Below are 24,494 nucleotides of genomic sequence, written 5' to 3' on the forward strand. Positions count from 1 at the left end.
CACGGCTCACGGGCCCAGCTGCTCCAAGTCATGTGGGATCTACTCAGACCGGGGCACGAACCCACGTCCCCTGCATCGGTAGGCGGACTCTCAACCACTGTGCCACCAGGGAAGCCCTGTTAAAGTATTTTTAAAAGAACAGTGATATTCTCAGAATGTGATTACTGGCAAGTGACTATTTGGCTTCTACCTGAGTAGAAGAGAAAGCTACTCTAAAACTCTAAAGTTGTAACTCAACTCGGTTTTGATGTATCAAGAATGTTGTTCCAAACAGGATACAGGCCCTTAAACTAAAATGAAATGAAGAATCCCAGAGTTTTTGTCATCTCCAGTCATTTTCTGACACTAATCATGGCCTCTTGATAAACTGAAAATGAATATACTGAATTAATAAAACAATTTCCATGGAGGCTATCAAATGAAAATATAATTTCAGTTTAAATTAACTGCAGTACAAAGAAAATTCCATTAAGCAAGTTAGAATTTTTGAGTGTTTTCTGTGTTATGTTTACATTCTAGTAGCAAATGTCCATAGGTTATCTTCTTAGATGCACTGATAAAAGATGTTTGCTGGTTCTACTCTAATAACACTGAACCACGAAAAACATAAAAGCACTATATATGTAAATATATATGTACACAGTAAACAGTGTTTACTTTGACCTGAAATAAGAGATATAACTTTTAATGCATCAATCAAGCGGACCTCTCTTGAGTTACTCCACTGATCCATGGCAACATTACTACTCTCTGACTTATTATCTTTCTCACCTTTTTTCTATACACTTCAGATTTGTGGAGATGGTGGAGTTACAGAAGCCTGAAAGAGGTCAGGTCTGGTGTCAAGATCATTGTAAAGAGGCCAGAGAGCTTGGGAGGCCAGTTGGCCAAAGCCTACTAAGATAGTCCAAACTTTCCTCTTCACAAAGATAATTCAAAAGATAACTGAAAACCTATAAATCTAGATCATTTGGCCCAGTAGCTTTTTTTTTTTTTTTGCGGTACGCGGGCCTCTCACCATTGTGGCCTCTCCCGTTGCGGAGCACAGGCTCCGGATGCGCAGGCTCAGCGGCCATGGCTCACGGGCCCAGCCGCTCCACGGCATGTGGGATCCTCCCGGACCGGGGCACGAACTCGTGTCCCCTGCATCAGCAGGCGGACTCTCAACCACTGCGCCACCAGGGAAGCCGGCCCAGTAGCTTTAAAAGATATAATGAAGCTATATGATAGATATATATAAGTGTTAATTTTATGGATGTTTAAAATTTTCTGTAATAAAAAGTTAAAAGTAAAATAAATATATTGGCATATTCTATGTATGAAATACCAGATTATTATGGTTCGGGCTTTAAAATGTAAAATTGCGGGTCAGTGAGAAACAGGACACAGAATTATCTCTGTTTCTCTGGTATAGATTACTACCTCATTCCTTCACTGTGAAATACACCAAATTCATTATGTTTTCTAACTAAAACTCAAAAATGCCAGGGCAATAGAAGAAATCAATTATAAATTTGACTATATAATTTTTTTTTTAATCTCTGAATGGCAAATAAAAACACCATAAGCAAAGTCGAAAGACAAATGAAAACACTGGGAGATATAATTCCAAATATACATTACAGGTAAAGAGCTAATATCCCTAATATACTAAGACCTTAATAACTAAAGGAAAAAAAGACCAAAAATCCTAGCGAAAAATGGAAAAAGACATGTATAAATATCCCCATATATTCATAAATGGCTCTTACAGATCTGAAAGATATAAACTCAACTCACAGGAAAAATACACATTAAAACTACACTGAGATACTATTTCTTTGCCCTTCAGATTGGCAAAATTCAAAGGCTTGACAATATACTCTCTTGGTAATAAGGCTGTGGAAAAATAGGCAGTCTCATATACATTGCTGGTGGGAATGCAAAACAGTACAACACCAGTGAAAGGGAATTTGGTGACATGTAGTAAAACTATACGCATATCCATTTACCCTTTGACCCAATAAACCCACTCCTATATTAATCCTGAAGATACACCTCCAACAACAGAAAAAGACATATGCACAGGGTTATTCACTGCAGCACTCTAAAATTGCAAAATATTACCTGGATAGCCAAACACAGAAGACAGGATGAATAAACTGGCATACATACACAGAAGAATGATGGCAATCTCTATGAATTGATATGGAGTGATTTCCAGGGTATATTTTTCATTGAAAATCACTATGTGCCCAAGTACATATATAGACAGTATGCTACCTTTTGTGTTAGAAAAAAGTGAAATAAGAAAACATAGGGCTTCCCTGGTGGCGCAGTGGTTGAGAATCCGCCTGCCGATGCAGGGGACACGGGTTCGTGCCCCGGTCCGGGAGGATCCCACATGCCGCAGAGTGGCTGGGCCCGTGAGCCATGGACGCTGAGCCTGCGCGTCCGGAGCCTGCGCTCCGCAATGGGAGAGGCCACAACAGTGAGAGGCCCACGTACCACAAAAAAAAAAAAAAAAAAAAAGTGAAATAAGAAAACATAGGGCTTCCTTGGTGGCGCAGTGGTTAAGAATCTGCCTGCCAATGCAGGGGACACGGGTTTGAGCCCTGGTCCGGGAAGATCCCACATGCTGCGGAGCAACAAAGCCCGTGTGCCACAACTACTGAGCCTGCACTGTAGAGCCCGCAAGCCACAACTACTGCCCGCATGCCTAGAGCCCGTGCTCCGCAACAAGAGAAGCCACCGCAGTGAGAAACCCGCGCACCACAACAGAGTAGCCCCCGCTCGCCGCAACTAGAGAAAGCCCGCACGCAGCAACAAAGACCCAATGCAGCCAAAAATAAATTTATTTTAAAAAAAACAAAAAACATACATATCTGCTCATCATTAACAAAAGAAAAATCAGAAGGATAAACAAGAACCCAATGAATTTTTTTACCTACAAAAATGGAGTGTTGGGGCTTCCCTGGTGGCGCAGTGGTTGGGAGTCCGCCTGCCGATGCGGGGGGCACGGGTTCGTGCCCTGGTCCGGGAGGATCCCGCATGCCGCGGAGCGGCTGGGCCCGTGAGCCATGGCCGCTGGGCCTGCGTGTCCGGAGCCTGTGCTCTGCAACGGGAGAGGCCACGGCAGTGAGAGGCCCACATACCGCGCAAAAAAAAAAAAAAAAAAAAAAAAATGGAGTGTTGCTTTTGTTTGGTTTTTGTAGTGGTATCGATGAAACAATTCTGAAACTATTTTAGGTGATACTCATTTAGAGCAAATGCGTAAGAATGTTGGTACTGTTAGGAGCCCATGTTCTCACTACAGGACAAGGGAGAATTGGAGAAATCAGTGTGAACTCATATTCTAAAATATACATCCAGGTCCAAACATACATCCATGAGCATATGCATGCAAATGTGTATATACATATGTACGAGTGTACGTATAAAGACATAGTTTCTAGCTCTGTCCCCTCACAGGGCTCAGAAGTAAAGACATCAAGTAGCAACGTACCTACTGTGTGTCCAGATCTTGGTTCCTACTGTCATTCCCCATTCCCCACTCAAAGGGGCCAGGGCTTCTGGGAGAAATGACTGACTCTAGGCTGGGCAGAGAAGATAAATGATGAGTTGTCTTATAAATGATGAAAATAATGAAGTGATTATAAAAAAGTGATGGGGGCATGCAAAAGAGGCAGCATGAAAAAAAAGAGGTAGCATGAAAAAAAAAGAGGGTCCCACTGGTGAGATTTGAGACAATTTAAAGGCCAAAATATTTAAGAACAGTACTGAATTATTAATCATCAGGGAAAAAATAGGAATCCATGAGTTTAATAACTAATAATATATATAGATAAATAAAAGGGCTCTTATTACAGTAGGATGCTGAGTAATGACTGGTAAAAGTAGGAGTTCTGGAGTTAGGAAAAAACCATCATTTTAGAACCATGGTTCAAGCAAGCTATCATCAATGGATCCTACATATAGCAGATGAAATTTTGATGAACAGTGGGATTTTTAAATTGTCTTAAAGTATCTCCTCATGGATTGCTTATTAGTTGTAAGGGAGTAGAGTAACACAGTGGAGAAATCAGACAATGAAACAGGTGGTCAAATCTTACATCACAAATAAACAGCAGATGGACCCTGTGTACCTACAGATAAAATGTGCTAAGAAAGACACAACCTTTATGTAATATCCATCTAGGAAGGCATAACCTGAATCTGAACAAGAGAAAACATCAGATAAACCCACGATAAGGAATATACTGTTAAAAAAAAAAGGGAGGGAGGGGAATAACTGTATACTTTAAAAATGCCAATATAATAAATGACAAAGAAAGGTTGAAGAATAATTCTAGATTAAAAGATACTAAAGACATAACATTTAAATGCCAAAAAAGATCACAGACTAAATTCTGTATTGAAGGGGAAGAAATTTGCTATAAAGGACACTTATTTGTTCAATTGACAAAATTAGAAAATGGTAGATTAAAGTAATGCAACAATGTTAAATCTACTGATTTTTTAGACTTTTATGCAAGATATTATCCTTATTCTTGGGAAATTCACACTAAGGTAATTAGGACTAAAAGGGCTATGATACAGTCAATGTGACTCTCAAATAGTCCAATTAAAAGAATACACATATATGCATATATGTATTTATAAATATATACACAGAAACATTCATTTACCAAGTGAATAATAAAGCATTTGAGGACAAATGATTAACAATAGGTGAATCTGGAGTGAGGGTACATGGATGTTCTTAATATTATTTTTGTAACTTTTCTGCAAGTTTGAAATTATTTCCCCCTAAAATCATTATGTTCAAAATCTAACACATTATTTTTCTCCCTAAATTCTATTTTTTAATTAAATGTTATTTATTTGTTTATTTATTTATTTTTGGCTGAGTTGCGTCTTTGTTGCTGGGCACCGTCTTTCTCTAGTTGCCACAAGCAGGGGGCTACTCTTGTTGCGGTGCGCGGGCTTCTTATTGTGGTGGCTTCTCCTGTTGCAGAGCACGGACTCTAGGCACACGGGTTTCAATAGTTGTGGCACGTGGGCTCTAGAGCACAGGCTCAGTAGTTGTGGCGCATGGGCTTAGTTGCTCCGCGTTATGTGGGATCTTCCCAGGTCAGGGATCGAACCTGTGTCCCCTGCAATGGCAGGCAGATTCTCAACCACTGCGCCACCATGAAGTCCACTAAATTCTATTTTTACTTCTATAATTTCTACATAGCAGAACAGGACCACTGTCAACCAGTCATCCAGCTAGAAACCTGGCAGTTAACTTAGATTACCCAAGGGTTTCAATTCATTTCCTTCCTTTCTTTCAACTCCCACACCCAAAGGGACATATCCTAAGGGACTATCTTGTATATCTGTCCCGTTTTCTCCAATCATACCAACCTGGTTCAGGTCCTAATCATTTAGCATTTCTCCTCTGATTTACTGTTACAGTCTACTAATGATCACCCTTTCTCCAGCCTTGGCTCTAAATCTCTAACCACCGCTACAGAGTGCCCTTCCCCACATGAAACCTGATCATGTCAGTCTCTATTTCTCAACTGTTTCTGAACATCGGTAGGAAAGAATGCACTGGGTCAACTTAAAAATCCCAATATTGATAAAATACACTGCTTTGGATCTTGAGATCCAAATAAGCAAAAATGATTGCCCAGAGCCTGAAGAGCTAGTCTAACATAATTGTAAACTTAGTCATGATACAACTGCAAGAGCCATCTTGGACCCAATCCTAAAGCAATTGCTATTGAGCAATATTATTCAGTGCCCGTTTTACACAAATAACATGAGATGGGACCTCTGGAAAAAGAGGTCATTAAAAGGAAAGAATGGAAAGAAAAGGTAGAGAATAGAAGGGACGAAGGGTCGAGTATTGAAAAGTAAGGAGGGAAAAATAGAGAAGGTAACAGAAAGAAAGTGAAAAGAAAAAAAATCTGTTCTCTAGGATTTCAGGACAAAATATAGATCTGTCTCATGGTAAGATGTCAACCTTTTGAGAATTAATTAGCCCTCTTAACTGTTCCTAATGGAACAATTCCTTTATGAAATTCTATGTTCTTCATGAACAGTTGACATTTTATCAGAAGATACTTGAGAGCAGTATTATTCATAATCAAAGTATATTCTATAAGCACTGAAAAGTATAAGTAAATATGGAGTCATGTTCAAGGCATTGATATAGACCCATATACTATATAAAACTATATACATATATAATATATATGTATATATTATATACAAAAGCTATGAAATATATAGTTATATCCCAATTCTAGGATCCCACTTTTGTACCCATATTGTAGATTTTAGATATCAGTAATAGATTCAAATAACTTTCATGTCGCACTTTAAGTCGCACAATAAAGATAAATAAAACATTTTATTTTATAAATATAAAATTTCTTTATATTTTGTACTAAGAATATAAAAAACAGATGGCAAATACATATTAGAAAGTTCATTAAACGATTTAGTTCCTCAGGGCAAAAATCTTACTTCTCACAGCTCTTTTCCAGTTTATAAAAATTATCATCCTCTTTTCCTAGAACTTGAACATTTTTATGAAACTGTTCTTTTAGGCTGTGAAAACAAAATCAAGAAGGAAGAAAACAAACTAAATAGAAGTACTGAAGATTAAATAAGTCTCGGCATGGTCTGCTCTCCCCACAAAAATTTTGTTTTCATCACCACATTTAGTCTTTCAATAACAAGTAACATTTGTCCTTCAAACTTTAATTTAAAAATCTTGGGACTTCCCTGGAGATCCAGTGGTTAAGAATCCGTGCTTCTGATGCAGAGGGCGTGGGTTCAATCCCTGGTTGGGGAACTAAGATCCCACAGGCTGTGTGGTGTGGTCAAAAAAAAAATTTTTTTTAATTAAAAAAATAAAAATCTTAACTGTGCGTGCACTTGTGTGCGTACGTGTGGAGGGGGTGGGATGGTGGGGGGAGAGAGAGAGAGACAGAGACAGAGAGGTAATACCAAAGGTCAATTCAGTTGACAAATGGGCTTTTTTGCTTGGATTTCTATAGGTCTAAGCATGTAAATATACTGGCCAATAGTACAGCAAAAAGTTTTATATGCAACAAAGTTGTTTAATTTACTCTCCATACATATTGCTTAAAGAATTAAATGACAGCTAAACATGAAGGTGTTTGACCTATCTTCTATTCCACTGGGAAACATGCTCAGAGATCTTTGAGCTTACAAAGGTAGTTTGTGTACCTCTTTAGATTTTATAAATAATGGGGGAAGGGAAAATCACCTCAGTCTTTTGGTGAAAAGCTCATCAGATTCTTAATGAAGTCCTTACGAATCTGTAATGCTAATGATAGATACTCTTAGCAGTTGGTTCCATATACCATATATCAACCTATCAAAAATAAAAATTCCAATTGGATAACAGATTAATAGTCCTTAACTCTATGAGTGAGATACTATTTTTCCTACCATCAAACTGCAAAACTTTAATCAGCTTATTTTTGTTCTTTTATAAAAAATTTTGAAAATAAAACATTCTTGCAAGGTACACTGAAAGCATTCAGGCTATAAATACCTAGCCCCAGTGATTTTAGCTCACAGACCTGAGAGATCAATGAATCATTTTACAATACACAAAAGCATAAATAATTACAAAATTTTTACACTTATTCTATTTTCTTAACAGGAAGATTCCATAATGTTATTTTATAGCATTTACAGAATATTTCTTAGGAAACCATCATTGCAGAGATTTCTTCAATGTAAAAATAAATGAAAATAACTAAATGCCATATCCATATCCTATTTCCTAGGCATTGGCTAAGTTTCCTGTATAGGTCTTAATTCTGCACTGAGATTTCACATTTATTTGACCATTTAACGGGATCCTGGCAATAATCCTGTGGGAAGAATAGCAACATGTGTCAAGTGTTTACCATATGCCAGGCTCCACATTCAGCATTTTACATGCATTACCTCTTTAATTCTAACAATAATCATATGAAATTGATATTATCAATCCCATTTCTACCGAAGAGAATATTATGAAAAAGAGAAGTAGCCCAAGGTCACATGGTAGTAACCAGAAGAACTAGGCTGCTTGAGAAACAGGTCTGCCTAACTCCAAAGCCTCTTCTTTCCCGCTATGCCGCTTCATCATCACAAAGGAGGAAACAAAGGCTGAGGTACTCAAACAAGACTGCTTAACTAGTATGTGGTAAACAAGATCTCAACCTAAGATTTCTAATGCTGAAATTCTTTTCACTATAGTACCTGGCACTTCCCACTTTAGTACCTATACAATCATTCTGAAACATAGAGATATAGCCAATGTACAAAATCATGCCTCCTAATTTTCCCCTGAAAATTTCCAAGCCAGCAGTACCCATTAATATGACACCTGTACTTTCATACAAAACCTCAAAACATACAAAAGGTCTAATGCACACAAATTTCTTTGCTTTTCCAACAGCAGTTAAGCTGACCTGGGCTCACCTGGGCAGAAAACTCAAAGACTTGTTTGTTCAACCACTCAACACAGAAGTGAACACCTAACTCTCTAGGTGCTGAGGACTGTGATTCCCCAACCCTCTCCTCTTTTAACCAAGTAACTACCTGATACTATCCCTCACCTCAGTACCATATGCATTCCCTTTAACATCTTTCTGATCCCAACTTCTGCTCCATTAACCTGAAAGAAACCTTTCTTAATTATTCTCATTTATTAACCTCAACCCAATAACTACTTCCAGTCACTATGTAATTTCCCTAGAGATTTTTCTCATATATCTAACGTAGCTTCCTGCTCCTGTGACAGGAATATTTTCCAACATTACAAGGAAGAAACAAATGCAGAATGTGGCTTTCTATAAGAAATTTGTTCTGGACTCTCTTCAAAAGGTCACTATCATAAAAAAAAACAGAGAAAGAGAATAAGGATAGGGGAAACTAATCTAGATTTTAAAAGAGTAAGAAGACATAAGTAAATGTAATGAGCAGACCATATCGTTGTGTGAAAAAAGCTATAAAAGAAATCTTGCAGACAACTGGAAAATTTGGATATGGACTAGACTTAAACATGACAGTATGGAATTACTGTTATTTTCTAATATATGATAATGATACAGCAGTCACAGAGAAGAATGCCCTTATTTCTAGGAGGGACATGCTTAAGTATTTACAAGTGAAGTGTCACGATGGTTAAAATTACTTTCAAATGGTTCAGCGATGTCACACCTCCTCCCTGAAATGTATATAAACACAATGAGAATGCATGTGGCAAAACACTGGTAACTGTTGAATTAAGGTTGAAGGTATTTGGATGTACACTATATTATTCATTGAGATTTTCTGTATGTCTGAAAATTTCGAAATTCAAAGTTTGGTTTAAAAGGAGGGGGATAGGGCTTCCCTGGTGGCGCAGAGGTTGAGAGTCCGCCCGCCAATGCAGGGGACACGAGTTCGTGTGTGCCCCAGTCCGGGATGATCCCACGTGCCCCGGAGCGACTGGGCCCGTGAGCCATGGCCGCTGAGCCTGCGCTCCGCAACGGGAGAGGCCACAACAGTGAGAGGCCCGCAAACGGCAAAAAAAAAAAAAAAAAAGAGGGGGATAAAACCATTAGGCAGCCTCCCCTTGTTTTTATTTTTTATTTTTATTTTTTTTATTTTTATTTATTTATTTATTTTTTTTTTTCCGGTATGCGGGCTTCTCACTGTTGTGGCCTCTCCCGTTGCGGAGCACAGGCTCCGGACGCGCAGGCCCAGCGGCCATGGCTCACGGGCCCAGTCGCTCCGCGGCATGTGGGATCCTCCCGGACCAGGGCACGAACCCGCGTCTCCTACATCGGCAGGCGGACTCCCAACCACTGCGCCACCAGGGAAGCCCTCCCCTTGTTTTTAGATTTCTAGTATTTTTGTTAAAGCAGAAATAAGAAACTTCCCACTGGTCTACAAAGGGCTAAGTGCTAAATATTAGAATGGGTTACTACTCTAGCCAGGTTGTGAGTTAGAGGGAAATGCAAAATTATAACACTTTCTTTTTCCTCTAAAAACAAATGTATTTTATATTAGTACTTTAAACATAAAACCATGTAATTTTCCCTTGTTACCAAAGATGAAAATTTATGGTTGTGCTGCACAAATCTTTCCTTAAACCATGGAGTTTATGGTCTCCATTAGAATGTCACATACCAAGGTAAACAAATGGTAAGGGATCAAACTATATTTTTTATAAAATCTGTGAATTATTTGCATATACCTTACACAATCTCATATATGTTCTTCACCTTTCTGTTAATTCTGTGATAGGTATTTTCTTATTCTTAAAAGGCCCAACCACGCTCAGAGGCCCAGCTCTTAGGCAAACCATGCAGAAGAGTGTAATAAACCAAAAGAAAATGTAAAAAGAATGGCTAAGGCCACGACTTTTTTTTTCTTTTTGCTGGAATACAAGTCAAAGAGAACACTGTTTAATTTTGAAGAAGCACAGGTACTTAAAAAATTTAAGTTATAAGATATGACTGAAAAATTCATTCATTTAATTAGCAGACCATTTTCCACTATTAGACTTAAAATTCCCCATTCCAGACTCATAAACTGTGAGCTGTGGAAAATAAGTTTGCCACAAAATCCCTACACTTAGAAAAGTAAGAAAAAGCAAAGAGATAACAATTCAATAACCTTGAAATGTATCGAAACTTAAAATCTCAAAAATTTTTTCATGGATAATGGTTTGCTTCAATTACTATACTAAAGATATTTATTTTCTTCCTACACACAAGCCCTTAGAGAATCTGTCCTTTCCCCACTCACTGAAAAGGCAACACTATTGTGAACACATAACTGAGTCCTTCTAATAACCGCTGACTGAACAATGTTGGACATCCTCCATAACGTGAGGCAAATGGATTCTCTCCCTTAGCAAGTTAGAATTTAGAATATGAGAACCAAGATATTAGCTATGGGGGCTGAGAGCTAGCTGAACCTAACACCCACAACTGACCACTGTATGCTGATTAAGAAAGCAGAGCAAACCACTTGGCAAAGAGAAACAAAAACAAGACTACAGGCAACTCCAGAAAAAGAAGTAGAGAAAAAAATACCTAAAAATATTCAGTTCCCTGGAAGCCTGGCTGTACTTCCTGTACTTGAGTTCTATAGCATCTGCTAATGGATAATTGTTCTCAAAATATTATTTTTTTGAAAAAAAGGTAAATACGGACATCTATATAGGTACAAAACTTGCAAAGGAAATAAACAAGTAAAATTAGCATACTAAATATCAAAAATATGGTTAGGACATAGCAAAGCCTAGGATTCAATTACTTACAAATCAATAGATTCTTCCCCGATATAGTATATTAACTTTATACAAGGTCACCTGAGAAGACAGAACAAATCATTCTGCTCTAAACATTTTTTATTACTTTTCTCAGCAACAGAATAAAATATTAGAGGCCCATATTTGATACAATGAACATTCACAGGCTATTGTCTTCAAATATAAATTCAAATATAATAAGAATGCTTCACATTCTTTTAGGGAAAAGAAATAAATGATGTCTTTCTTCATGTATAAGAGAGGCAGGATAGATGAGCAGGTGAATGCCTGAACCCTAGAGCCAGACTCCTACGTTTGAATTCTGGTTTTGCCATTTCCTAATCCTGTAACCTTGGGCAAGTTACTTCTGCCTGTTTCTAACATACAAAATTACTATAATAGAACCAATTTCATAGGATTGTTATGAAGAATAAATGATATAATACATGCAAAAACCCTAAGAAACAATAAATGTTCATTGTTATTAATAGTTTTTAGGACTTCCCTGGTGGCGCAGTGGCTAAGAATCCATCTACCAATGCAGGGAACACAGGTTCGAGCCCTGGTCCGGGAAGATCCCACATGCTGCAGAACAGCTAAGCCCGTGTGCCACAACTAATGAGCCCATGTGCCTAAAGTGTGTGCTCTGCAACAAGAGAAGCCACCGCAAAGAGAAGCCTGCACACCGCAACGAAGAGCAGCCCCCACTCGCTGCATCTAGAGAAAGCCCGCGCACAGCAACGAAGACCCAATGCAGCCAATATATAAATAATTTTTTTTAAAAAGTTTTTATTATTATTCATGGAAGGAGGTATATTTCATATATCTGTGACATATAAAACTGAATTTCTTGAACAAGGCCATTCCTTAGCAGGCTTAGGAAATGAAAAACTTAAAAATCTATGATTCAAAAAACAGGGCAGATAAAGATAAGCCCACATTTAAAAAAACCCTACAATCTCTTTAGTAGGGCTTCTTCAACAATAAACTAAGGGTTATTCTTTCATGAGGGATATAACTTGCCTTCTGATAAAGTTTTATAAAAGCTTTCTTTCTTGGGGCTTCCCTGTTGGCGCAGTGGATGAAAGTCCGCCTGCCGATGCAGGGGACACAGGTTCGTGCCCCGGTACGGGAAGATTCCACATGCCACGGAGTGGCTGGGCCCGTGAGCCATGGCCGCTGAGCCTGCACGTCCGTCCGCAACGGGAGAGGCCACAACAATGAGAGGTCCGCGTAACGAAGGAAAAAAAAAAAAAAAAAAGCTTTCCTTCAACAAACTCTGGCCAAAAAAGGAAGTCCTTTTTCCTGAACGCCCACTTAGATACAGCAAAGCACAGGATAATTTACTGATGTTAGAGGAAGGTAAAAATCTTTAAAAGATTTTTTTTAATTATAAAAGATTTTAAAAATAAAACAAATAGTAACTGCTCTCATAAAGTATGAATTCTGACTGGTTCAGAGGTAACTACAAAAATTCACTCCTATGGGGTTTTTTGGACTAGGCAATGATACAGTTAAGAAAGAGCTAGGGATAAAGGAGAAAAACAATTCTTGCATCATGAACACATGCTACATGATTTGCTTCCTACAAAACATGTGGTTAAGATCAAGTATAAAAGAACCAACTGAAAGGTCAAAAACTATGTGGAAGGAAACAAGGAAGGGAAGGAAGGTGGAAGGAAGAGAGAACAGACTATTATAAATAATTTCAGCTATCTGGAAGAGGAAAGAACCAAAATATCCTAATCTTTACTTAAAGACCCAAAATGATTATGTAAAAAAATAAAAAGCAAAAAATTAAATCAACTTAAATTAAAAGGACCTGTACTTCCTTCCCTATACATTTTGAAATCAAATAATTCTTTAACTCACCTTCTACTTCAGCATATAGACATATTCACAACAATCCTTCATTCAGTCAAGAAATACTGAATCTTTACTTTCAAAATATGATTCTAGGTTAGGCTTTTTAAAACTCCTCCCCGACTACACACAAAGAAGATAATAAAACAGCTTGAGAGCTTATATTTCAGAATTCCCCTCCCCCATTCCCTTTCCTTCTATATCATGTATGTTGTATAACACTGTCCATTTACAAGCTCTAGGAGAGCAGCAGTCTTCTTTGTTTTCATTTATATAAAGCACACACACAACAAAAATGTCCTCAGGCAAAGATAGAGCTGATGTCTGACCAAATTAGGAGCAAATGTACCTGAGCCAGAAACTTCCTCCTAAATTCCCTATTTCCCCCAACTTAGGCATAGATCCTTTTTCTAAACGGAGGAGTTTAGCTTTCTTAGGATGCTACGAAGCAGCCACAGTCATCTCACAACCAGATTAATATACTTAAAGATGCCTTTTAGTAGAGGTCTTCATAAAACTGAGGCGCAAGGGACATTCCTACCACGGGGAACACAAGACCAAAAGGATATATCCTTTGTAAGACTAGAAAAAAACAGGCACGCCTTCTCCCACTCCTTTTCCCCCAGGTCAAAACAAAACAAAAACCGGAACAGAGTAGCTAGCAGTTAAAGTCTTAAAAAAAAAAATGAAAATGAAAAGCTGACATCCTAGTGTTTCCAATTTTTTTAAAAAAAATGTTGTTAGTGACTACAAAATCTCTCCTCAGACCTACAGCAAAAACAGCACACTTAACCTCCTCCATTCCCTTTTTCTCCCCCCTTTTAAGTCAATAATTTTAGTGATGGCTCTAAACTCATAACCTTTTATGTAAACTCTATTCTACTTTTCAAAAATAAAGTCTATATGCTAATAAAATATGTAATCAAACTGAATACTAAGGGTTATCTATTATCATTAACAGGACATCATTTTGCTTATATTCTATCCTTCAAAAACATAAGTATAAATGACTTAAGGCCGATGCTTGTAACAAGAAATGGCAGCTAACGTGAATTTAGTTTTTACTTACTATGTGCCAGACACAATATTAAGCACTTTACAAGCATTATCTCATTTAACCTTTATGAACTTCCATTAAATACTATCAATAAACCCATCTAACAGATGAGGACATAAGAAATTAAGAAATTTATACTAGGGCAAACAGCTATAAACAATGACACCAAGCTTTAAACCAGGAAGTACCACTAAGTTTGGAAACTGAATATTAATATATTACACACTGCAGTTATCCCCTCTTATATCTACTTTTAATATTTTATACAATTTTTTAACATTGTCAATAAAGACTGATGCATAATTTGACCTCAAAACAAGAGCCAAATAAGTGATATTCAGGATCAAAATCAACTCAACGATATAGTCATAGAAACGGTAAGCTCTAGACAATAAATCAAAAGTCTAAGGGAAAAGAAAAAAAGTTTCACAACATGGGTTAAAGTATAATTAAAATGATTCATATTTTTAAGCCCCAAACTTTAAGTATTATTTCTTAAAATAAAGAAAAACTGCATTAAATTTTTAAATCTCAATTCTCCAATTTGTAGTGCTACTTTACTTTTCAACTTATTTTTTCTGATTATAAAAACCTTTTAAATCTTGTAATTTTTTTTTTTTTTTTTTTTTGCAGTACGCGAGCCCGGACCGGGGCACGAACACGTGTCCCCTGCATTGGCAGGCGGAGTCTCAACCACTGCGCCACCAGGGAAGCCCTAAATCTTGTAATTTAAGCTTCACATTAAATACATCTGCACTTTTTATACTGCACTGAGTTCCCTTCTTTGAACTTTTTAAACTCTCTTAATATGTTTCTAGAAAGAATACAGTCTACAGACTTTCATTTGTGGGTAATAGTTTTCTAAACCACAAAAAATGCTAGACTATTTTTCTCACATAGAGTCTAAAGCCCAAAATCTAGTCATAAATCGATTCCCAGAAGTTTTCAAACAAGGGAGTAAATTATAAACAAAACTCTTAGCTCAATATCCTTGTAATGCAAAATACTAAGAGCTTAAGTTTAAAACTTCCTCTTCACCATATCAATGCAACAGTGCTTTTTTTTCTACGAAAAAACATTACCATTTGTTCAACTATAAGAATGAATTCCGGGCTTCCCTGGTGGCGCAGTAGTTGAGAGCCCGCCTGCCGATGCAGGGGACGTGGGTACGTGCCCCGGTCCGGGAAGATCCCACATGCCGCGGAGCGGCTGGGCCCGTGAGCCATGGCCGCTGAGCCTGTGAGCCATGGCCGCTGAGCCTGCACATCCGGAGCCTGTGCTCCGCAACGCGAGAGGCCACAACAGTGAGAGGCCCGCATAACGCAAAAAAAAAAAAAAAAAAAAAAAGAAAAAGAATGAATTCCCCAGTCCACTGTGTGTGTCAAAAGGAAGTTTTAAATCAAAAATTTTGTATGGTTTCTATTAAACTACATCCCCCTAACAAGTAAAAAGGGATATCACATAGAAATCCTATTGAATTCATACTCATTTAATTTCTGTACAGTTTGAGAGGACTTTGACTTCCAAACCTACTGAGATTTAAAAATAAGCCTCATCATTTCTAATAATAACTAAACTAAAATGTATGATCTATATTTATAGTAATTCACAAATAATTATAATTTTTAAACTCCTTATAAAATTCAGTCATGTAATCAGATGCTTTAGAAGTACATGCTCAATCTACCCTAATGGAGTTAAGACAATCTTTTTTCAATGAATTTGAGATTTTCTTAGACTAAATTTACTAAAACACTGTTATTCCATGTGCTAAACACACACACACACACACACACACACACACACACACACACACACCTTAGATTAACTTATACAGATAATGCCAACTAGGTCAAATCTTGCTTCCAGAAACACAACTATACTGCATTCCAAAACAAAGATTACAAAAATGAATCCAAAATAATACTTTCCAATTACCTTTCCATCAATATAAATATTGAGAACTGCTAGCTGGTAAATGAAGTATACATGATTGTGCCACTATATTCTGTAAAAGTAACTGTAATTGGGCATTTCCCTTAGCCAATTTGGTATACTAAATATCTTCACAAATGTCTGATAATTTCTCACACTTTATAACTTAGTTGTAGAAAGTGACCACAGAAAAGCTGATAAAATTAAAGTACTCCTACGACCTCTTGCTCTTAAATATTTTAGGGAAATGAGGGTAGGCCTTTGGATATTTTATGAGAAATACCAGGTTTCACTCAGCGAAGTGAAAAGTCAGGTACCACTTGAAGAATTCTACATAGGATTAAAAAAATAACAAATTTGATGAAATGGAACAAAATTAACTCCTCTTTGCTTTAAAAAAAAGAAAAAGGAAATAAAAGTTACATTTTTCCTTTTTTTAAGGGTGAGGGGGTACTTTCTGATTACAAAGCTATATGGCACAAAAGTGATAAAGTTCTGCTTAGAGTTTAAGACTAAAGCTTCCTGAATATTAAATAATTTATGTATTTTTCCACTTAGCATATTTTCTGCTTTCTTCATTCTTATTATCTACTGTAGGGAGCTTCAAAATGGCTTCCAATAACCTCCCCTCCTGGGATACACATCCCTCTGTAAGTGTGGACTGGACCTCTCCTTAAGTGTGGACTGGACCTAATGACTTACTCCTAGTGAATGGAATAGGGAAAAAGTGATAGGTTGCCACTTCCAAGACTACACTACAAAAGCCAAAGGCTCACATGGCAAGGGCTAGTAGGCTGCTGGCAAACAGCCAACATGAAGAACTGGGGCCTTCGGCCCGACAACCAGTGAGGAACTAAGTACTGCCAACAAGCATGTGAGTGAACTGCAGGCAGATCCTCCTCTAGGATTTTCAGATGAGACCAGCCCTGGTGGACATGTCAAATGTAGCTTTGCAAGAGACCCTGAGCCAGAGGACCCAGCAAACGGCACCCAGATTCTTGACCACAAGAACTGTGAGATAATGTTTGTTGTTTTAAGTCACTAACTTTTGGGGTAATCTGTTATGTAGTGCTATGGCTTGAACTGTGTCCTGCTCGAAATTCATATGTTGAAGTCCTAACCCCCAGCACCTCAGAATGTGACCTTATTTGGAGACATGACCTTTACAGGGGTAATGAAGTTAAACTGAGCTCATTAGGGTGGGCCCTAATCCAATATGACTGGTATCCTTATAAAAAGGAGAAATCTGAACAAAGAGACAGACACACATAAAGGGAAGACAATGCAAAGAGCTATGGAGAAAAGGTGGCCATCTATACGTCAAAGAAAGAGGCCTGGAACAGATCCTTCCCTCATAGATCTCAGAAGCAACCAATCCTGCTGACACTTCGATTTCAGACATCTAGCCTCCAGACCGTGAGACAATAAATTTTTGCTGTTTAAGCCACTCAGTTTGTGGTAATTTGTTGTGACAACCCTAACAAATTAATACATGTAGCAAAAAGAACTCATACATACACTGAATTCAAAATGACTTATTGGCGATACCAAAATTAGCCTCAATGCAGGACTCAAGTAGATGGCCAAAGCTTCTAAGTCTTTATTCTAAAAAAAGACATAAGGTCGTATCAGAAAATCTCAGACCACAGATTTTTTTTTTTTAAGTTAGCTGGGACTCCTGCAATCATATAATCTAATTGACTCATTTCAAAAATTGACACTGCTGCTGCTGCTGAAGTGCCAGAAACTGTTTTGAACACTTAACATATATTAATTCCTCACAAGAACCCTCTGAGGCACCACTATCATCAATTCCATTTTTAAGATGAAGAAACTGATATCCAGGAGTTAAGGACACAGCTGATAAGGAGGCAGGATTTAGTAAACCGAGGTACACAGAGATTAAGTGATTTATCCAAAATCATAGTTAGTAGGTGAGGTGGGACTAAGCCTAATGGTCCTTTCTCCTACCTTCAAATCTTTTCTCAAAAAAGGCAAATAGAAAGGCTTTTCTTTTACTTGCTGTATTCAATCTTTTAACACTGCTACCTTAGAAATATATATTTGACTATCTATCTGCCCTCCTCCTCCACCTACACAGTTACTCATTTTCTTCCACTCCCTGAACCCTAAAACACTACCTTTCAATTCCTAATACTTTTCTTGCATCTAGGTTAATCATTTTTATATACTAGAACACAGGATTTCACTTCCACACAGTGTGGAAAAACAGCTTTAGCTTAACATTTAGAAAAACACCTTTAGCTTAACAAATACACCTGAAAGGAGTAATACTATATTATTGGTCATCTGCATTTTACTAGGAATAAGTCAGATCCTTTTCAGAGAACAGGCCTTGAAACAAACATGGCAAGACAGCCACTGTAAACTTGTCCAGGGAATCAGAGCTGTTTTCTGGAATATTTGGGATTAGGTACTTAAGAGTAAGCCTTTCTCTGGGAGTCTGAATTACAAGATATAAATCATGGGCAGTAGTGGCGACCACGCTTCCCATGACAAAGAATAGAAACATGGAGAAAGCCAAAGAGAGTGAGACAGATGCACAGGAGAGGCACGCCACTGAGAGCTTGAGAGAGACCTGACTACATTTGATTCCTGGATTCTCCTTGCACAGACCAGCTGCATTTCTGCCCTGGATCCTTTGGTGTGCCCAAAAGTCTGATAACTTCCCCTTTCTGCTTAAGCTAATTTGAACTGAGTCACATGCAATCAATAGAGAACTAACATTGTCAAAAAGATAGCCTCTCTACAGCTCAAGAACGTTATCGAATGACTAATAATTCAAAAAAAGAAAAAAAAGAGAACAGAGCACTCCATGTAGTATCATGGCTATAAACAAGAGAACTGATTGACAGAAGCCAAGGTTTAAACAGCTATTTGGAAGACTTTCCAGACATTGGTGGAATAGGAAAAAGAAGTTGCAATTTGAAAAGACTATACCCACTATCTTCCATTTGGGATTTTTTAGTTCTTGTAGTTAAAAAAAAATCCCATCATCTATATACTTGCTAGTGGGTGTGTAAATTATTACAACCACTTTAGAGATCAATTTGGAAATATCTAGAAAAGTTGAAAGTGCAGATTTCATACAACCCAGCAATTTTACTACTAGGTGGCTACTATGGACTGAAATGTATCCCCCCAAAATTCATATGTTGAAGCCTTAACCCTCAACATGACTGTATCTGGAGATAGGGTCTTTAGTAGGCTATCAAAGTTAAATGAGGTCATAGGGGTGGGGCCCTAAACTGATATGATAAGAAGAGGTAAAGGGAGAGCTCCCTCTCTTTCTCTTTTTCTTTGCCTTGTGAAGACAAAGCTAGACGGTGACCATCTATAGGTCAGAAGAGAGCTTGCACCAGAATCCAACCACACTGACACCCCGATCTTAGACTTCCAGCCTCTAGAATTGTTGAGAAAATAAATTTCTGTTGTTTAAAAAATAAATAAACTTTTCAGTAACAATAGAGCAAAGTAAAATACTAAAACTCAGGCAACTAAGTAGCCATAGTATTCTCAAGTGCCTCACAACATAGTTCATTATTCAAACTAGTCACTCAAAGTTACCATAAAGAGTTCTAAAGCCTGTGCTTACAACTAGACTTTTCCAGGAAAAAAAGGAAAAACTTTAATAACATGATTTTATTCTAGTTAGGTGTCTACAATAAAAGTATTATGCTTTAAAGCCAGAATTGAAACTGAAATATATTCCAATATATCTTTTTTTTTTTTTTTTTTTTTTTTTTGGTGCAAAAAACTAAAAGCCATCCAGGAAAGGAGGTTTGTCTAGTTTACCCAGCCATCAGTGGTAAAGAAGGATTAAAACCCAGCCCTTCTGAGTCACAGTTCAGTTACAATGCAACGATGCAGCAAAGATTATCATGATTCTGTTCCTGGCTTCTTGTTCAACAGACAAAATAATCCTAAAACTGACCTGATTCTATGTTCTGGGCTGGCATGAACCTGCGTAGAAACAACAGGAGTGGCAGGCACTTTCTTCCTGAAGCAGACGTGGAGAAGTATTATACCTGTGATGAAAGAAAAAAAAAAAAGAAAGCCCAGTTTATTTTCAGAATGTTTTTTATGAGTTGTTCATTCCCTACCAATTCTCTCTTTACCTCCTTATTTCTTGCCAATGGCTTCATGCTGGAACACAGGACAACACTTTATTTAAGATAGATAAAATCTGCTATTCAAACTTCAAAGGAGAATATAGAGTCATTCAAAACTGATCTCTACAGACCATCTGGTTCAGCTTTTTTATTTTACTGGTGAGGAAGATGAGACCAGGAAAAGTTATGCAAAGAATCAACGACAACACAGTTATTTAGGGGCAGAGCCTGGTTCAGAACCTAATTCTTCCCACTTTAGTCCAGTATTCATCTGTACATCATAGATCACAATGTCTCTTTTTGGAGAACCAAACATGAGGAAAAAAGAAAAAAAAATCATGTTGTTTTTTCTCTAGGAGTAGTTGAAGATAAATGTGGTATAGAGCTGAATTGATATGTTCTAAGTCCAAACAAAAAACAGCGGTTCCTCACTCAATGGTTATGATCCAACCTCGAGTTATTTAGCATGTCTCATATAGGATATTTAACTGTTTCTTTTATTTACGATTCAATATTCCAAAATGAAAACACCAGCACATAAATGATGAGATATAGGTTCTGGTCTTTCTTAACTCTGCTCTCAACAAGCTCTATGCCCTTAATCAATTACTTCTTTGGTTCCAAACCTCCTTTATTCAAAAATGAGGAGCTTGGGGACTTCCCTGGTGGCACAGTGGTTAAGAATCCACCTGCCAATGCAGGGGACATGAGTTCGATCTCTGGTCCAGGAAGATCCCACATGCCATGGAGCAACTAAGCCTGTGTGCCACAACTACTGAGCCTGTGCTCTAGAGCCCTCAAGCCACAACTACTGAAGCCCATGCACCTAGAGCCTGTGCTCCACAGCAAGAGAAGCCACCTTAATGAGAAGCCCACGCACTGCAACCAAGAGTAGCCCCCACTCGCTGCAACTAGAGAAAGCCCGTGCGCAGCGACGAAGACCCAACGCAGCCAAAAATAAATAAATAAAATAAATTTTTTTAAAAAAAGAGGAGCTTGGATTAATCCCCATGGGCTTTCTAAGTCTAAAAAGTTATGCCTAAGAATAGATTCATCTTTAAACGACATTCTGCTTTTCTGATCAACTATTTGTTTTTGTCATAACCTCTGTAATCATGTTAGTACAATAGTTCAAACATCAATATTTGTTTTTGTCATGTTTGTTAATCTGATCAACTATTTGTTCTTGTCATATGTTTGTTAATCTCTGTGATCATATTAGTACAATAGTTCAAACATCAATAATATTGCCCTCAAATATACAGTTAGTTCTCATTCAAACACCTAGTTTTGCAATAACCTAGTTTTGCTGTCTATCTCACCACTTATGAAAAAGTATTTTAAAAAACTGGGCTTCCCTGGTGGCGCAGTGGTTGAGAATCCGCCTGCCGATGCAGGGGACACGGGTTCGTGCCCTGGTCTGGGAAGATCCCACATGCCACGGAGCGGCTGGGCCCGTGAGCCATGGCCGCTGAGCCTGCACGTCCGGAGCCTGTGCTCCGCAACGGGAGAGGCCACAACAGTGAGGCCTGCGTACCACACACACACATACACACACACACACACAAATCTACCTCTGGGACTTCCCTGGTGGCACAGTGGTTAAGAATCCACCTGCCAATGCAGGGGACACAAGTTCAAGCCTGGGTGAGGGAAGATCCCACATGCCACAGAGCAACTAAGGCTGTGTGCCACAGCTACTGAGCCTGCGCTCTAGAGCCCACAAGCCACAACTACTGAGTCCACGTGCAACAACTACTGAAGCCCACGTGCCTAGAGCCCGTGCTCCGCAACAAGAGAAGCCACTGCAATGAAAAGCCTGCACGCTGCAATGAAAAGTAGCCCTCGCGCTCACCACAACTAGAGAAAGCCCATGCACAGCAACGAAGACCAAATGCAGCCAAAATGATAAATAAATAAATTTTTTTTTAAATCTACCTCTTAGGTAGTTTCTAAGAAAAATTCTGAATTATTTTCCCAAATCATTCATTCAGTTATTCATCCAAGTTGTTACTGAGTGGCTTGTCAGATGGCAGACACATGCTTAATGAGATAAAAAATTTTAATACAAGATCCCTCTAGTGAAATTCTGAGTGATGTTAGGGATTCAAGTGGCAGTGAGAGAGTAGACAGAAGTGATGACATGTCTCCTAAATTGTAACATCAGAATATACCTGCACTGTTTTTTTAATATACTAACTACCAACTTACATAAAACATGTTGGTTGTCACCCAACACAGAACCTAAATATAAGTTACTGGTAATGTTTTACTGATTTGCTCTTCCCTGTCCTATACCCCACTTCTCTCATCTCTTCAGTCCTCTGTAATTGCTATCCTATGTTTTGTGTTTATCATTCCTCTGATTTTTAGAAAGCATATCACATATATACATATCCTTCAACAACACTTGCATTTATTTTCATTCAATATTATGTTTTCAAGATGTATTCATGATACATATGCAACTAAATGTTGCATATAGTTGTAGTTCGTTCATTTCAGGGCAGAATAATTCTACGTTGTGTAAATACACCGTGACTGAATTGTTCATTCTCTTTACGATAGCATCTTATTTTCTCCCCAGGTTTTGTTTCGTTTTGCTATTATGAACATTACTGTTATGAAAGTTCTCATACACATCTGTTCCACATGTGCCAAAGTTTCTCTTAAGTATTTGCCTAGGAGTTGAGGAATATATGTGTTTTCAATTTTTTCATGAGGTCGCCAATTTTTCTTTTTCCCAAAGTGTGTTTAGCAATGTATAATCTCATCAGCACCAGATAGTTCATATTGATTTACATGCTCTCCAACATTTAGTAATGCCAACTTCTTAATTTGGGGGTGTAAAGCCATCTAACTGTAGTCTTTTGTTAAATTTTATTTATTTATTCATTTATTTAATTTTTGGCTGCATTGGGGTCTTCGCTGCTGCACGCAGGTTTTCTCTAGTTGCTGAGAGCGGGGGCTACTCTTTGTTGTGGTGCGCAGGCTTCTTATTGTGGTGGTTTCTCTTGTTGTGGAGCACAGGCTCTAGGCACATGGGCTTCAGTAGTTGTAGCACACAGGCTTCAGTAGTTGTGGCTCGCGGTCTCTAGAGCGCAGGCTCAGTAGTTGTGGCGCATGGGCTTAGTTGCTCCGCGGCATGTGGGATCTTCCCAGGGCTCGAACCCATGTCCACTGCGTTTGCAGGCGGATTCTTAACCACTGCACCACCAGGGAAGCCCTAACTGTAGTTTTAATTTGCATTTTTCTGTTGATTAATGATACTGAGCATTTCTTCAGGTTTACTGACTAACTCATGTTTCTTCTTTTATGAAATGCCTCTTTATTTCTATTGGCCACTTCCTCCTCAGTTTTTTGCCTTTTACTTATTATTTCATAGAAATTATATATGTATTTTGGATGCTGATTATTTGGTTTTATCCATTTTGAATTACCAGGTACAGCCAAGTATTGAGATAAAGAAGCAGAAATAGCAGGAAGCCAGACAGAACTGGAAACAGCGAGCTAGAATACCAATGCTTTTCTCAACCCATTTTTGTATTTTATTACAATCTACAGATGTCTTAAAGTACCAGAAATTTAAAATAGTATATTACTGATCCTGTTTTGTAATCTTTTAATATAAATTTAGCCAAGGGCAAATGCTTTGAAGTGATTTCAGTGCATGCTAATTACAATATGCAATATAATATAATTTCAGATATCCATTTTATACAAATCAAAATTTAAATCACATTTTAGACAGTTACATTTTGACCCTGACATTTTAAGTGTTTTTATTTCATGCTTTGGTTGGCTCCAATTTAGAATAAGTTAGCTTTATTGTCAAAACGTTGAGTATTAATGTATATGTACATAGGTATAAAAACTGAATTTCAAAACTAAATTATATAAACTAGAACAACAGAGACCTGCATTCCAGGCTTGGCTAGACAATTAGCTGTACCTCCTTGGCCTAACTATGTCTTTAAGTTGGTTTTCTTATACCTAACATGAAAATTGTGCCGGTAAATTCTAAGGACCTTTGAATCATACTCTTTGAAGATCAATGAGAAAAAATTTTTTTCCAGATATCCCCAAAAGAGTTTTAGGAATCTCTTCCCAAGTGTTAAGTAAACTGGAGAGTAACAAAAAGCTAAATATCTGAAAGACAAAAGTTAACAAGCAGGGCTATAGCCCTGCTATGGCTTCTCAGGAC

At 37.9% G+C, this 24,494-nt stretch overlaps 1 protein-coding gene across 6 annotated transcripts in view; it reads right to left on the reverse strand.

The window, feature by feature from the left end:
- Positions 1-24,494, reverse strand: part of WDFY3 (WD repeat and FYVE domain containing 3) — a 283,768-nt gene that overhangs the window by 222,637 nt on the left and 36,637 nt on the right. For 4 of the 6 annotated variants that reach the window (XM_067035987.1, XM_067035985.1, XM_067035986.1 and 1 more), the window contains exon 1: positions 20,113-20,193. The gene's annotated coding sequence lies outside the window, so the exon portion shown is untranslated. Of the gene's footprint in view, positions 1-17,675; positions 17,748-20,112; positions 20,207-24,494 lie in introns of those variants that run through there. The other 2 variants (XM_059066368.2, XM_067035984.1) reach the window with 2 other exon arrangements.

Source organism: Kogia breviceps, chromosome 6, assembly GCF_026419965.1.
Source record: "Kogia breviceps isolate mKogBre1 chromosome 6, mKogBre1 haplotype 1, whole genome shotgun sequence".
NCBI lineage: Eukaryota > Metazoa > Chordata > Mammalia > Artiodactyla > Physeteridae > Kogia > Kogia breviceps.